Raw genomic sequence first — 15,667 nt, 5'->3', positions numbered from 1 at the left:
AGCCTGGATGATGTCCCTGAGATTTTTCTCTCAAGGATACCACTCTACTACTTTGAGCCACAGTTCCAATTCTGATTTTCTGTTGGTTGTTTGGTGATAAGAGGCTCCTGGACTTTCTTGCCCAGTATGGCTTCAAACCATGATCGTCAGATCTCAGCTTCCCGAGTAACCAAGACTACAAGCATGAGCCGTCGATAGTATTAATAATTTAGTAAATTGTACAGTTACTGAAGTTATACATTATCATTATAACTTGTGTAATGTATGTGTGTATGTATATATCAATGCATACGGATAGAAATATTTTAACATATTTTTGTATCTACAGTAGATTTATGAAATCATCCAGTATAAAATAAAATGGAAATAAAAGTTAATAAGGAGCAAAACAAAGGAAATTATCACATGTTTCTTGTTGCTAAATGCAATATGAATTGCGAGAATCAGTTTGGGAAAACCATCTGTACGTTAACAAAATGGATAAGAGCTATTAATTCCAATCCATCTATTTGCCCATGGTGCGCAACCTCACACATGAGTGTCAAAATCAAACCACACTTTTTGCCTTTGTTTTTAACTCACCTGTTATAATTTAAGGGTTTGATGAAGTAATCCAATAAAGTTTAAAATAATATTATTTGAGGCTATGAATTATAGCTGAAAATGATTTTAAATATGATCATAGCTAATTAAATTGCATATTTCTTACTTTTACTCTGTCATGTCCCTCATTCCCACATTAGGAAAGTTTATAGAAGGTTCTCACTAAATTATATGAAAAAAATGTATTGAAAGCATATAGGCACAGTGTGGTTTTAGCTTATTGAGACCTGTAGGGGGAAATGTGTTTTTGACGACTTGCAATACATTCTGATGAAGATGAAAGGAGGGATGTTCTTATTATGAAAAACTGGCTAGAGGATTGCTCTCACAAAGGTAGTGATGAATTCTTCCAAGAGGTTACAGTAAAATCACTTTCACAACCATGTTCACTGCTGCACTATTCACCGTAGCCAAATTACGGAAACAGCCCACATACCCTTTGGCGGAGTGATGGTTGGAGAAAGTATGGCACATATACGCAATTGGATTGCACCTATCCATTTTGAAGACTGTTAAATTATTTGCAAGGAAATGGAGAGATATAAAAATATATTAAGTGAAGTAAGTCAGAGCCAGACACACAAAGGACCCATGTTCTGTGTCATATTTGGAAGCTAGAAATTTATACAAGTTTACACAAAAATATTAACCAAAGCATGCTATTTGAAGAGGAGTATTTCAAAGGTGTAATTTCTTATGAAATTGAACTTTACTCCAACAGAATGAATACCAGCAAAATATCACTTGGAAGATGTGAGTGGAAGTCAAATGAAGGAATAAAAAGAGTTATGGAGGAAGAGAGTGAAGGTATAATATTCAATGCAGATAGTATGAAACTAGAAAAATTAAAGTGGGGTGAGGTTTGGAAGGCTGTGGAAAAGTTATATAAAGGTCCATTATACTTAAAAAAACTGATTTGTTGAATGGAAATTCCATGGTATAAGTATTTAAAATAATAAAATATAATTAAAAACAATGGAAATATCTGACATTAAGTTCTATTTCCATCTCTTTAAAAAAATAAAATTATTTGCTCTATACTTTGATCAGAGGGATGGATTTTGTGGTGAGCTAGATCATTGCACATCTGTCTCTCTCTTCCTCTCTCCCTTTCATGGTTCTCATAGGTAATATGATTGCTCCATAATTATCCTAATTTATTTTGCTTTTATATTTTTGGTTGCATCATTTCACTTTCTGCTCTGCCATTTCCCAATTCATTTACATTGAAGGCATTATTTCCTATTTTCTCATTCCTAGAATAAGCTGCACATGAATACACCACTGGTCCTCATTTTCAGTCTGTACCTTTGAATACGGAGGAAAATCTTCCTCTGCTCTCTACCAATTCCCTACTCTCCAGTTAGAATAATTTAGAATAGTAAAAATGAAAAAAGAGAAAATAAATAATAGTGAAAAAACAGATGAAGAAAATTCGCCGGATATTTCTGACCAGTTCATCCAATGTGAACTATTGGGGAAATACATGGACAGCTCATTCTCACTGGCACTCAAATTCTCTGGTTAGGCAATTCTGATGAAGTTGAGGAACAAGATGAAAAAGTGAGAAATGTTATCAATTGCAAGAAAAAAATGGAATAGGATCCAGGTAAATTTCGTCTTTGTTCTGATGAAAATAATCACCTTACTACAGTGCAGAGACTACTTTCCAAAAGGCCATTCATGTGAATACTAGGGATGACAATGAGTATACCCCTCTACATCGAGAAGCCTACAGTGGAAACGTAGACATTGTCCATGAGTTGGTGGCTCAAGGCAGATATTCATGTAATAACTGTGAATGGCTGGACACCCATGCACAGTACTTATACATGGAATAATAGCAGAGTAGCTTCTTTATTTCATCATGATGCAGATACCAATGGCCAAACTAAAGGCCTCTTGACCCCCTTGCATCTTGCTCCTGGGAATAGATATAGCAAAGATACGCTGTATCTCTTTATGGTGAATCATTATATCAAACCAGGTCTGAAGCACAACTTGGAAGAAACTGCACTTGATATTGCCAAAAGGATAAATATGTATCACTACCTCTTTGAAGTTTTGGAAAGCTGTACAAATTGTTCTCCTCAGTCCTAATGGTTCGGTTAAGTTTCTTAAATTTCAGAATTTCCAGTCCATCCTATGTGTCCATACAAAATATTTTCACAATACAAAGCAACAGCAATATCTTACTTTAAAAATTCATGGATTCCATGATATTCTTCCAAATGAATTGCCTGACTTTGATGTCAAAATATACTTGAGTTGTTTGTATACATGTATAATGATTTCTGTAGAGTTTGTGATTTTTTAATAAGAAATAATTTTAACTGATCTGTTGAAATGAGTAGTGCAGAAACTAAAGATATTTCTGGTGCTTGTCTTAAAAAAGTATATTTTAAAATATTTAGTATTCTGTTTGTATAATGACCATAATCTATTTCATTCTCTCCTAGATATAATACTTTGAATTCGAAATTGTTTTATAATATATAGATTCATTAATAAATGTGTCCTTTCAGATTGCATTCGATATAGAAACAGTTTAAGATTCCTTTAATTCCTAGGTCCTTATATAATTTTATTTCTTTGGGATAAAATGACAATGTTATGTTATTTCAAAAGTTTTATAAAGGTTATGCTATGTAAAGGCCTTTTTAAAAAGGTGAAGATTGAATGATGTCAAACTAACTTTTGTTTCTATGAATTACATGTATTATTACACTTGTATATTTGTAATCAACATTTTAATAACTGCTTTTCATTCTTGCATCTGAAGAATGAAAAATATTCAATACTTCCCAAATTTTCATATCATCCTTGTGCAAGAGCCATGTAAATCTTTGTATTGTAATTCAGGTAGACGTGATGCTGAACCAAGTAGTATCCTGTAAATTTAAGAAATTAATGATGCAATCTTAAGACAGGCATATATCCTTGGTTGCCTATTTGTAACAAGGAAACCTTATTGTTCCCAAAATTGCTATTTATCTTATTTCTGTAAAATTCTGTGTATAGTGGAAAAAAACTTATATTGCTTATTTGATTGCTCACATTTGCAATTTTTTTCTATGACTATTTTAAGTCTTTTTCATTTGAAATTTGATAATACTTTGATAATACTTTATAGCTAGGTCCAAAGGTGATGACTTTTCAAGTACTTATTAATTAACTGATTTAGCTTTGTGGAGCTAATGGATTCAAAGTAAGCCTTGCTTAATAGCTACTTCTAAACTTCAACAGCTTAAAATTTCCAAAATGAAGTCTTACTGGCACAAATGTGTCCTTGACCCTTTACCCTTGCTCCATGTAGGTACAGACCAACCAGAATATCTTACCCTGTCAGCATAGAATGACTTATTGGAGCAAAACTAATCTTAGTTACAAGGGATCATAGAGAGACGAACAGTTCAGACAGAACTGTTCAGACAGAAGGTATTTTTTCAAAATATAATTGCTTATTACACCTTTCCATTTCAAAAGTAGCTAAAGCCAAGAACGGGAAAAAATGTTCATATGTATGATTACCTAATGTCTTGGCATGTCTACCATCCAATCAGGCAGGAACTTATACCATTGATTTCCTATCACCAAATATATTCCATAGCTCCAGGAGAAGTCCATATGTTTCTCCTCGTTATTAGGCCTTAAATTGGTAATGTTTTAATCACAGTGTTTCCTCTTGCCTCTAGGCTGTATATCTCTGAATGGTAAAGCTTTAGCTCTAATTCTACCAAACACTGAGGTAGAGGTAATGGAATAATACTTTAAAACAGTTGCCTTTGATACACTTACCACAACAGAACAATGCAAAACATTTTCTTACATTATATATAATTATATGTTTTATATTTATATGTGCTGATTTTATATTTCACACAGTGAATCTTATTAGAATTAATTGATAATTTGACAAATCAATTTATATTTATTCCAATAAATAGATTGGAATATAAATAATCAGGATTAGAATATATAATAGAATATAAAAAGTATCAATGCAATGTTTTCAGTATAAACTTGTGATACCTTCTAAGTGTTCTTGGTCTTCTGAATTCACATGGTTAAAAAAAAACAATGTTCTTTTCCTCTAATCTATAAGGGATTTTACTCTGCTGCTCTGTTTATTGTTTTAACTTGCTGGTCCCAAACTGTTTTCTTTTTCCATATTTCTGAAGTATTCCTACTGATTATACTCAAATTTTGCTGATATGATGTATAAAAGGTATTATTCTTCCACAGGATCCATGGGTCCTAGGATCCCAGGTCGCAGTTATTTGCATCATCAGATAACTAGGGCTAGAGTTCTTACCTAGGGCCATGCATCATGCCAACAGAAAGTAATTGAAGACCCATCTCAAATTCTCATTTCCTATATTTCAGGGCCCCAATTCCTTGAAATGCAGGAATTAGCAGTAAGTAGAAATGAAAGGCAACTTAAAATGCAAGATGAAATCACAAAATGTGAAAGTACAGTAATACAAACTTCCAATTTTCAGATGACCATCCCATATGATTGAACAGGACCACAAATGTCACGAGATTATGTGTAATACCCCTCTCCTGATGATTAATGATTTCAGACCAGCATCAGCAGGTCAAAAAATAGTTCCTGGAACAATAGATCCATAATTGGTCTACAAATGCTAGAAATACTTGACATAGAGGTCAAATATAATTCAGAAAAACATTAATTGAGAAGATCCTTAGTGCTTCAAAACACTGGTATTCCGTAAAACTTGGTTCTGTAGTATAAAAATTTTGTCATTGTCAAACAAATGATTACCTACATTTCATCTCCTGAAAGTATGTTCCTTGGACGCAGTCCGGGACAAAGGAGCCAGACGCAGCGGTGGAGCGGATTCTACTCAACACCAGCAAGAACCGACAAGGAGCGGACAACTTCATCCTGCACTTTGCAGACCAGAGACGACCCGGGATCCAAGACTCCGCGTGAGTAGAAGCCCCACTTCCTCACTCCTCTGGGAGCAGAGGAGGGAAGGCCACCCCTCCCCCCCAGCACCGGTGATCTCCATCTTGGATACCGACAAAGCTCGGAGGAGCGGCTAGGTCCAGCTCAGACCTTGGAATAAAACGAGTCATTTAGCAGGTCACAAGAACTTAACGGCAAAGTGACCTCACAGACTCAGTTCCATCCAGGGAAAAGTCACCCAGCTCAGGCGCCAGCCATTGGAGTGGCTCTCCTCACCGGGTAACCAGAGCCAGAGGCTGCCCCGCCCTCTAGCAGCTGCCACAATCAATTGAAAAACAGAAACCCTGAGAATGGCTCCAGGCTGGGTGCTGTGAGTTTTTTTTTCACAAAATAGCCCCAGGGAAAAGCTACTGTTCTTTGAAAGGCCTCAACTCTACCCAGAACCTAGCCTCATCACTGCATCCCCCTCTTTTGTGATTCTCAAAGCAGATCACCCTCCCAGTAAACTAACCTGGGAGGGGGATCTCAAAAACTTGGGTAAAGCAGAGCATTTTTCTGCTTGTTCCAACAAACTGACTTAAGAAACCAATCAAGCCACAGGACCTCAAGCTGAATCCAACCAGACTCTGGTTACAGACAAAAGGGAGATACAGGACTCTTCCCACCACTCCCAAAAAAAAAAAAAAAAAAATCAAAGAACTTTTTTTTTCTTCTTCTTCTTTTCTTTTTTTTTCTTTTCCTTGTTTTGTTTTTTTTTTCATTTTTTGTTACCTTATATATATATAAAATTTTTTTTTGCTTTTCTAAAACTTTTATTAATCTTTAATTTTTGCCTCTTCTGAAAAAATAATTGTTTTCCATTAACTTTTTTTTTTTTCTCCTCTTATAATTTTTATTTTAGGAATACGTGAATGTGTGTTTTCTTTTCTTTTCTTGTCTTCTTTCTCTTTTTCTTTCATTCTTAATTATCTTTTTGTTTTTTTTTCTAGCTCTACTGAACTTCTGATCTTTTCTTCTCATTTTCCTATCCTTTCCATCTTTTCCTCTTTGTTCATCTGTATGTGACTTAACTCTTGTCCTGCACATCCTCAGATAAACCCGTAGTTAAACAGTAGACCCTATCCCCCATTGTGTACACACTTAATCCACAAACTTATTACTCAATTCAAAACCTCTGAGACTTAAATTCATTAATAGCAGTACTACCTCTTTATACCTATATAATATTTTAAGCATTTTTTAAAAGTTTTTCCCATCTCCTCTATATCCCTCCCTTTCTCTCAACATATTCATATTCCGCTATAAATAGATGGTCTTTTAATCTCTAAAATAACATTAATTTTTACGTTTCTATTTTATTTTCTGGTCTCTTTTCATTCCCCTTTCCCTTTCTTCTTTTTCTCTCTCTCTCTACTTACATCCTACCCAACCTATTTCCTGCATTGTGATTAGGACATAGTTAACTCTCCCTGTGCCTCCCCACACCAATCTATTCCTATTTTTTACCCACATCTCTCCCTAACCCTAATAATTTCTGGTTTTCCAAATTCTTCTCTGCGGTTCGAAGTCCTTTAACATATAGTTGTTAGATGTCGAATAGATGTATCTGTTGAACTAGATTGTATCTGTAGACTATTGACTGTACAAATGCAAACTTTGGTTGATGGTTGCCTTAAGATAGTGTTCTAGCACAAAACTGGTGCTATCTTCATCTCAAATGGGCAGAGTAAGCCGGAAAAACACAAGAAAAATGGCAAATTCGGGTATCTCAATTCCCAATCCTGATAATCAGGGGTTAGAACAGATAATGAATAATCCAGAGGAGAGTTCCCAAACAGCTCTACAAACACTGCTGGCAAACATGATAAATGAAAAGTTTGACAACGTACAAAGGACTCTGTATGAGCGTGATAGGGAGAGAGAGGAGGCATCCCAGAAGTTTATACAGGAATATCATAAGCGTGAGGAAGCTACTCAAAAACTGATACAGGATTTGCGTGAACAACTTGAGAATACTCAAAGAGAAAGAGAGGAATGGCGTGAGCAGGCTGAGAACACTCAAAGAAATCTGCATGAATCCCACAAACGGGAGGAAGCTACTCAAAGAGTAATACAGGAATTGAGAGACCAGGTAGAGAACTCACAAAGAACACTAAAGGCATTCATGGAATCCATTAACAAAGAGCTGAAGGAAGTCAGGGAGACCACAAAGGGAATGCTGAATGGAACCCAACAGAAGGAATGGGAGCCCAAAGAAACCATAACCAATCAACTAAGTGATTTGAGGACAAACACTGAACACCAAATTAAGGAAGTAAAGAAATTCATACAAGACCTAAAACAGAGCTTCAACAAAGAACTTGAAGCCATCAAAGCTGACCAACTAGAAGGAAAAGAGATAAAAAACAAAGTAGAGAGTCTTGACAGCAGGTTAGACCATGCAGAAGATCGAATCTCAGGGATTGAAGACAGCCTAGATATTATAGAGAAAGAACATACAACCATCCAAGACAAGTCCAAGAAATATGATAGATCTATCCATCACCTAGAAGACACCATCAGAAGGCCTAATCTAAGGATAATGGGTGTAGAGGAGCACCTAGAAACAGAAGTTAATGGTCTAGGAAATCTGTTTAACAGGATCCTAGCAGAGAACTTCCCAAACATGCAAAAAGATAGGCCTGTCCAGATACAAGAAGCATTTAGAACCCCAAATAGACCAGACCAGAATAGGACATCCCACCGTCACATTATAATCCACACAGGATCAACTCAGAACAAGGAAAAGATCCTTAACGCTGTCAGAGAGAAAAGGGTAATCACTTATAAAGGGAAACCAATTAGAATCACCTCAGATTTCTCAGCAGAGACAATCAAAGCAAGAAGAGCCTGGAATGATGTATGCCATGCCCTAAAAACAAACAACTATCAACCAAGAATACTGTACCCAGCTAAACTCTCCTTCATAAATGAAGGCCAAATAAAAACCTTCCATAGCAAAGAAAAATTGAAACAATACATCTCCACCAAACCAGCCCTACAAAAGATCCTTAAAGATGTCCTACACATAGAAAACCAACAAGACCGCAATAAAGGCCAAGAAACTGCACCCAAACTGAAAATCCAAGAACCATAGGAAGAACCCAGTTTTCACAGCCCCCAAGAAGGTAGATAACATGGCAGGAACTCCCAAATACCTCTCAGTCCTATCTCTTAATGTTAACGGACTGAACTCTCCAATTAAGCGACATAGACTGTCTAGTTGGATTAAAAAACAAGACCCTTCTATCTGCTGCCTGCAGGAGTCACATCTTGCCCGTAAAAACAAACACATTTTCAATGTTAAAGGCTGGAACAAAATCTACCAAGCAAACGGACCGCATAAACAGGCGGGAGTTGCAATCCTAATATCAGATAAAATAGACTTCAAATTAAAATTCGTGAAAAGAGATAAAGAAGGTCGCTACATACTAATTAAAGGATCTCTCCTTCAGGAGGATATTACAATTCTAAATATCTATTCGCCAAACAATGGAGCACACAAATTTATCAAAGAAACACGACTTTCCCTCAAATCCCATATAGATCCAAAGACATTAATTGTTGGGGATTTTAACACACCACTCTCCCCACTAGATAGATCAACTAGGCAAAAACTCAACAGAGAAACCGCAGATCTAAACAGCTGCATAGATCAACTAGATTTAACCGACATTTACCGAACATTTCACCCAGCAGCATCAGAATACACGTTTTTCTCAGCAGCACATGGAACGTTTTCTAAAATAGACCACATTTTAGGCCACAAAGCAAACTTGTCTAAATTCAGAAACATTGAAGTTATACCTTGCATTCTCTCTGACCACAAGGGAATAAAGTTAGAACTCAACACCAAAAGCCACCAAAGAAAGTCCGGTATCACATGGAGGCTGAACAACACACTGCTGAATCATGAGTGGGTCATGGAAGAGATTAGAAAGGAAATTCAAATATTCATGCTATTCAACAAAAATGAACACACAAAATACCAGCTCCTCTGGGACACAGCAAAGGCAGTACTCAGAGGCAAGTTTATAGCTCTGAGCTCCTACATCAACAAATTGGAGAGATCTGAAACCAACAATTTAATGACACATCTAAACCTCCTTGAAAAAGAGCAGCAAGATAAACCCCAATCCAGTAGACGGAAAGAAATAATCAAAATTAAATCAGAATTAAATGAATTAGAATCCAAAAAAACTATAGCAAGAATCAACAAAACAAAGAGTTGGTTCTTCGAGAAACTTAACAAAATTGACAGACCCTTAGCAAATCTTATCAGAAAAAGAAGAGAGCACACCCAAATCAATAAACTCAGAGATGAGAATGGAAACATCACCACGGAAACAAACAAGATTCAGAAAATTATAAGGGAATACTTCTCAAAACTTTATGCTAATAAGTTTGAGAACTTGACAGAAATGGACCTCTTCCTAGCAAATATTGACATGCCAAAACTAAACCAAGATGAGGCAAACTATCTTAACAGGCCCATATCAAGCATTGAAATAGAAACAGCAATAAGAGACCTCCCAGCTAAGGAAAGTCCAGGACCAGATGGTTTCACAGCGGAATTTTACAAAGCCTTCAAAGCAGAGCTTACACCAATTCTCCTCCAACTCTTCAATGAAATTGAAAGAGAAAGCTCACTACCGAACACATTCTATGAAGCCATCATAACGCTCATCCCCAAACCAGGCAGGGACTCATCAAAGAAAGAGAATTATAGACCCATTTCTTTGATGAACATTGATGCAAAACTTCTCAACAAAATTTTGGCCAACCGACTTCAACAATTCATCCAAAAAATCATACACCACGATCAAACAGGATTCATTTCAGGGATGCAAAGCTGGTTCAATATACGCAAATCAATTAATATTATTCATCACATCAACAGGAGCAAGAATAAGAACCACATGGTTATCTCAATAGACGCAGAAAAAGCATTCGACAAGATCCAACACCCCTTTATGATGAAGGTTTTGGAAAAATTAGGAATCCATGGAACATTCCTCAATACAATAAAGGCTGTATATGACAAACCTACAGCCAGCATTATACTCAATGGTGAAAAACTAAAGCCATTTCCTCTTAACTCAGGGACAAGACAAGGATGCCCACTCTCTCCACTTCTCTTCAATCTAGTATTAGAATGCCTAGCTACAGCAATAAGACAAGATGCAGACATAAAGGGGATCCAAATAGGGAAAGAAGAAATAAAACTCTCCCTCTTTGCAGATGACATGATCTTGTATTTAAAGAATCCCATAGACTCCACTCCCAAATTACTCAAGCTGATGCAAAACTTTGGCAAAGTAGCAGGTTATAAAATTAACCCCCAAAAATCAATGGCTTTTCTGTATGCCAACAATGAGAAAAGTGTGGCTGAAGTTAGGAAAGCAACTCCATTTGTAATAGCCCCACAAAAAATAAAATACCTAGGAATTAACTTAACTAAAGAAGTGAAGGACCTCTATAATGAAAACGTTAAAATCTTGAAAAAGGAAATCAACACAGAACTTAAAAAATGGCAAAACCTCCCATGCTCCTGGATTGGAAAGATTAACATCGTGAAAATGGCAATACTTCCCAAGGCTATCTACAAATTCAACGCAATACCTATCAAAATTCCACCCTCATTCTTCAAGGAAATAGAAGAAGCAATCCAAAAATTCATATGGAACAATAAAAGTCCCCGAATAGCAAAAACGCTCCTCAACGGAAAGAACACGGCTGGAGGAATATCAATACCAAATTTCAAACTCTACTATAAAGCCATAGTAATCAAAACAGCTTGGTATTGGCATAAGAACAGACCTCAGGACCAATGGAATAGAATTGAAAACCCAGAAATGAACCTACAGACCTATAGCCATCTAATCTTCGATAAGGGAGCTAAAACAATAGAATGGAAGACAGACAGCCTCTTCAGTAAATGGTGCTGGCAAAACTGGTTAACTACATGTAGAAAACTAAAGCTAGATCCTTATATATCACCCTGCACCAGAATCAACTCCAAATGGATCAAAGACCTTGAACTCAAAGCAGACACTCTGAAAACATTACAGGATGGAATAGGAGAAACCCTGGGTCTCCTTGGCTCACGCCGAAATTTTCTGAATAGAGACCCGGAAACACAACAAATCAAAGAAAGGCTGGACAAATGGGATTGTATAAGGTTGCAGAGCTTCTGCAGGGCAAATGACATAGCTAGCAAGATCAATAGAAAGCCCACGGACTGGGAGAAGATCTTTACTAGCCATACAACAGACAAGGGTCTCATATCTAAAATATACTTGGAACTCAAAAAATTAAACCACCCAACAACAAATCCTCAAAGAAACAACTGCCCAATAAGTAAGTGGGCGAAAGACTTAAAGAGAAGCTTCTCTGAAGAAGAAAGAAGGATGGCCAATAGACACATGAAGAAATGTTCAACATCCCTAGCCATAAAAGAAATGCAAATCAAAACAACATTGAGATATCACCTCACTCCAGTTAGAACAGCAAAAATCAAGAACTCTAACAACAACAGATGCTGGAGGGGATGTGGACAGAAAGGAACCTTACTTCATTGTTGGTGGGAATGTAAACTTGTTCAACCACTTTGGAAAGCAGTATGGAGGTTCCTCAAAAGACTCCACATAGAGCTCCCCAATGACCCAGCAATCCCACTTTTGGGCATTTACCCAAATGATCACAAACAAGGCCACACTAAAGCTACCAGCACAACTATGTTTATTGCAGCATTATTTACCATAGCTAAGACATGTAACCAACCCAGATGCCCCTCAGTAGATGAATGGATCAAGAAGATGTGGTATATATACACAATGGAATTCTATGCCTCCATCAGAAAGAATGACATTTCCCCATTTGTTAGGAAATGGAAAGGCTTGGAAAAAATTATATTAAGTGAAGTAAGCCAGGCCCAAAGAAACATAGGTCCCATGGTTTCCCTTATTTGCAATATCTAGTATAGGTATGAGTCAAGCGGAAAAAGTCAGATAATGTGATGTTAGGAAAACGATACCTCAAATATGTATTTTAATGTTTTTGTTTCTTTCATGCATGTATTTCTAACGCATTTATAAGATTATTTCTTTGTTGCTTTGTATGTCCCTCCCCCACAGTGTAACCCCCGCTTTCACTATATTTGATGTCAGTATAACATGTGGAGGAGATGGGGACAAACAAGTCGTTTAAGGATTCAGGTGGACCTGTTGCAACAATGAGAAGTACAAAATGTCATGTCAAAACCAGCTTTACAATGTCGGTGGGGGGGGGTATTATTGGGTGGGAGGGAGCGGGGAGGCTGGGAAGGGAGGTGAAGGGTAAACAAAGGAGGAGGCTGCAATGCTTGGTAAGAAATGTATGCATTATCCTGCCCATGTAATTGTAACCCCTCTGTACAGTATGTGCTCAAATAAAATAAAATAAAATTTAAAAAAAAAAAAAAGAAAGTATGTTCCTTTTCAAATAAACTTTTTAAAATCACATTTGCCAAATAACACTTTACAAGTAGATGATATTTAGTGACGTTACTAGTTTTTCAAGTGTAGGGAGCAAGTTAAAATAGAGTTGATTTTTTTACTCAGCACTAATGCCAAACAAGTTCAACCATTCATTAAAGTGTAGAAATATTACCCCCCCGCAACCATTTGTGTTTTTCATTAGGTGACTTCAAAAATTTGTTAAATAGATCAGCCTCCCATATTTCAAACCAAAACATTAGCTAATAAAGTAAATTTCATGACATAATAAGTACATTTTAAAAGTCACAAATAGTTGCCTTATCATATGGTGTTTTATGTTTTCCCTATCTGTCTAACATAGTAAGAAATATGACTTTAAGTCTTTTATATGGGTACTCATCAGAGATTTGACAAACATAAAATCTGTCTTCTATTTCTATCATATTCCTCTACAGTAGTAAATTTTAGTTTTCTTCTTTTCCAAAACGTATAGGTAGTAGAAAATATTATCCCATGTAAAATAAAATAATCACAAACCACTGCAAAAAGCCACTTAGAAAACTGGTCGTTAGGAATACATTCTAAGACTTTTAAGGGGCTTGTAGTGAGCATGGACAGCTCATAGCTGGCGAGCTAGTCAGACATGGCTGTGGGTCATGTCTCTATGAGCAGGAAGTGTGCTTCAACTACTTCTCTAGATGACACAACCAGATCTAACCGGCTCTACCCACACTACATCTTCATGTTTTTCCTTTCAAAACTCTTTTATTTGGATGTGGAATTTATTTTCATGTCTTCATTCAATCTGTTCTGCATTGTAGTGAGCTAAATAGGCTCTGTAAAATCACTCCCTCCATTCATGAAACCAATATGCTTAGCTAGGGCTTCTAAGAACGTGTTTTCTTGCCTTTTCTATTTGCTCAATTCTTTTCTGATCCCAAAACTTTTTGGCTTATGTAATAAGAGAAGTCTTCACTATCTCATGTTAATGAGGATATTATATTTTGTGCACTACTAAGAAATGTGAAATCATTGGTTTAAAGTATCCAATCAGAATTTTTTTCTGTGGTTCAGTGTTTCACGGGCAAAGACATTGTGTAAAGTATTACAAACAGAAAAGTGTAAACCCAATACCTTCTTTCATTATTGAGGGCATTTTCTCCCTAAATATTTGGAACCAAATTATCGTTTTCAGAGAATTACTGTTTGGTAATTAAAGTCAATTCACAAATTTTGATGTCATTTTTTTTTAAGATCTTTGAATTTAAATTCCACTACAATCTTGTTTCACACAGTAAGAATAGAGTTCCTGGGTAAGGACAATTCTCAAGGAAACCTACAGGATTTATAGCAAGGTTTCTGAGGTTTGATTGTTTAGTGTGAAAATGAGCCATCTTCACCCACATTGCTCCCTCTCAGCTAAGTCTCCATGGATTACTTTGCATGAAATCCTACTTTCCCAGGCAATTTTAAATTTTCATAATAGGCTAAGTTGTTAAAAGTTTTAACAAATAAAAATTTACCTGTTATAATTTTAAAACTCTTTTGAAATTCCTTTATTAGAACCACGAATTCACCAATCCTAACCCCACTTTTACCATCAAAAACAGTTAACATGTTGTTTTCATGATATAGTTTCCATAAAACTATTATTTTCCAGTGGTTTTGTTATGCGTATATATATCCATATAAGCTGATTCTGAGCAAAATGAACCCCAAGATATGGAAACAGAGAGTATTATTTACGGCTATTGTTTTTAATGTACTATGTGATTTCTATTTTCTTTGTGTTTTTTTCCCCTATGCTTTATTCCCTGCTGTATTTGATTATGGTAGCCTGTGTATTGTGTATATATTTACCTTTATTAGAGAAGGGAAGAGGAACCGCAAAACAGTGAGACAAAGGACAAAGGCAAACCAATGCAATAGCAATACTCACAAGACAATATGTTGGAAATGTACATTACAACTTGTGAGGGGTATTGGGGTGAAGGAAAACTGAAGAAAATGAGAGAGGAGGTAACAAGTTTGAAAAGTTATGTATTCACTACCTTAAAAATGCTGTAATCCCACTGTACATCACTTTGACAATAAAATTAAATTTAAAAAATAATCTGCATGAAATAAAATTACACTGTATTGGTATAGTAAATATTATTCTTTATGTAGTAACTTTTTAAAAATCAATACTGGTTGGCGTCTAATTTGAATTAATTACCCCTTTTTAATCAGAGGACTATCAACTTGAATGCTATCTGACTAGAAAATATTTTCACAATATACTTACCAATATTTTGAAAAAATAATAATATATTACTTTCTCATACTAAAAGCAAAAACAGTTTAATTCTAAGGAAACCTATAACTTTTAAAAGTAAATAAGTTGTTAAGAAGACAGAATATATGTGTTCTTCAACATTACAATGACTAATAATTACTCATTTTCAAATTAGGAAGATTCCATACCTGAGAGATTCAAAACAGTACCGGCTTGCATGTTATGTAATTCTGCAATAGATGCATTTTCCAATGGGGTGTTACAGATTGAGAGTCAACAGAAGAATAACCACATTCTGGTTGAGGATAAAACTATGTAGCATCGGTAATAATT

General features: G+C 35.8%; 1 pseudogene; it reads right to left on the bottom strand.

Annotated features, from left to right (window-relative positions):
• Positions 1–3,389: 3,389 nt before the first annotated feature.
• On the bottom strand, positions 3,390–3,486 carry LOC122128023 (annotated as a pseudogene).
• Between the last annotated feature and the right edge of the window lie 12,181 nt (positions 3,487–15,667).

The sequence above is a fragment of the Dipodomys spectabilis genome, unplaced genomic scaffold (assembly GCF_019054845.1).
Source record: "Dipodomys spectabilis isolate Male_0828 unplaced genomic scaffold, ASM1905484v1 ptg000320l, whole genome shotgun sequence".
NCBI classification, from domain to species: domain Eukaryota; kingdom Metazoa; phylum Chordata; class Mammalia; order Rodentia; family Heteromyidae; genus Dipodomys; species Dipodomys spectabilis.
The sequence above is the reverse complement of the archived record's forward strand: the minus strand, read 5'-3'. Positions and strand labels throughout refer to the sequence as shown.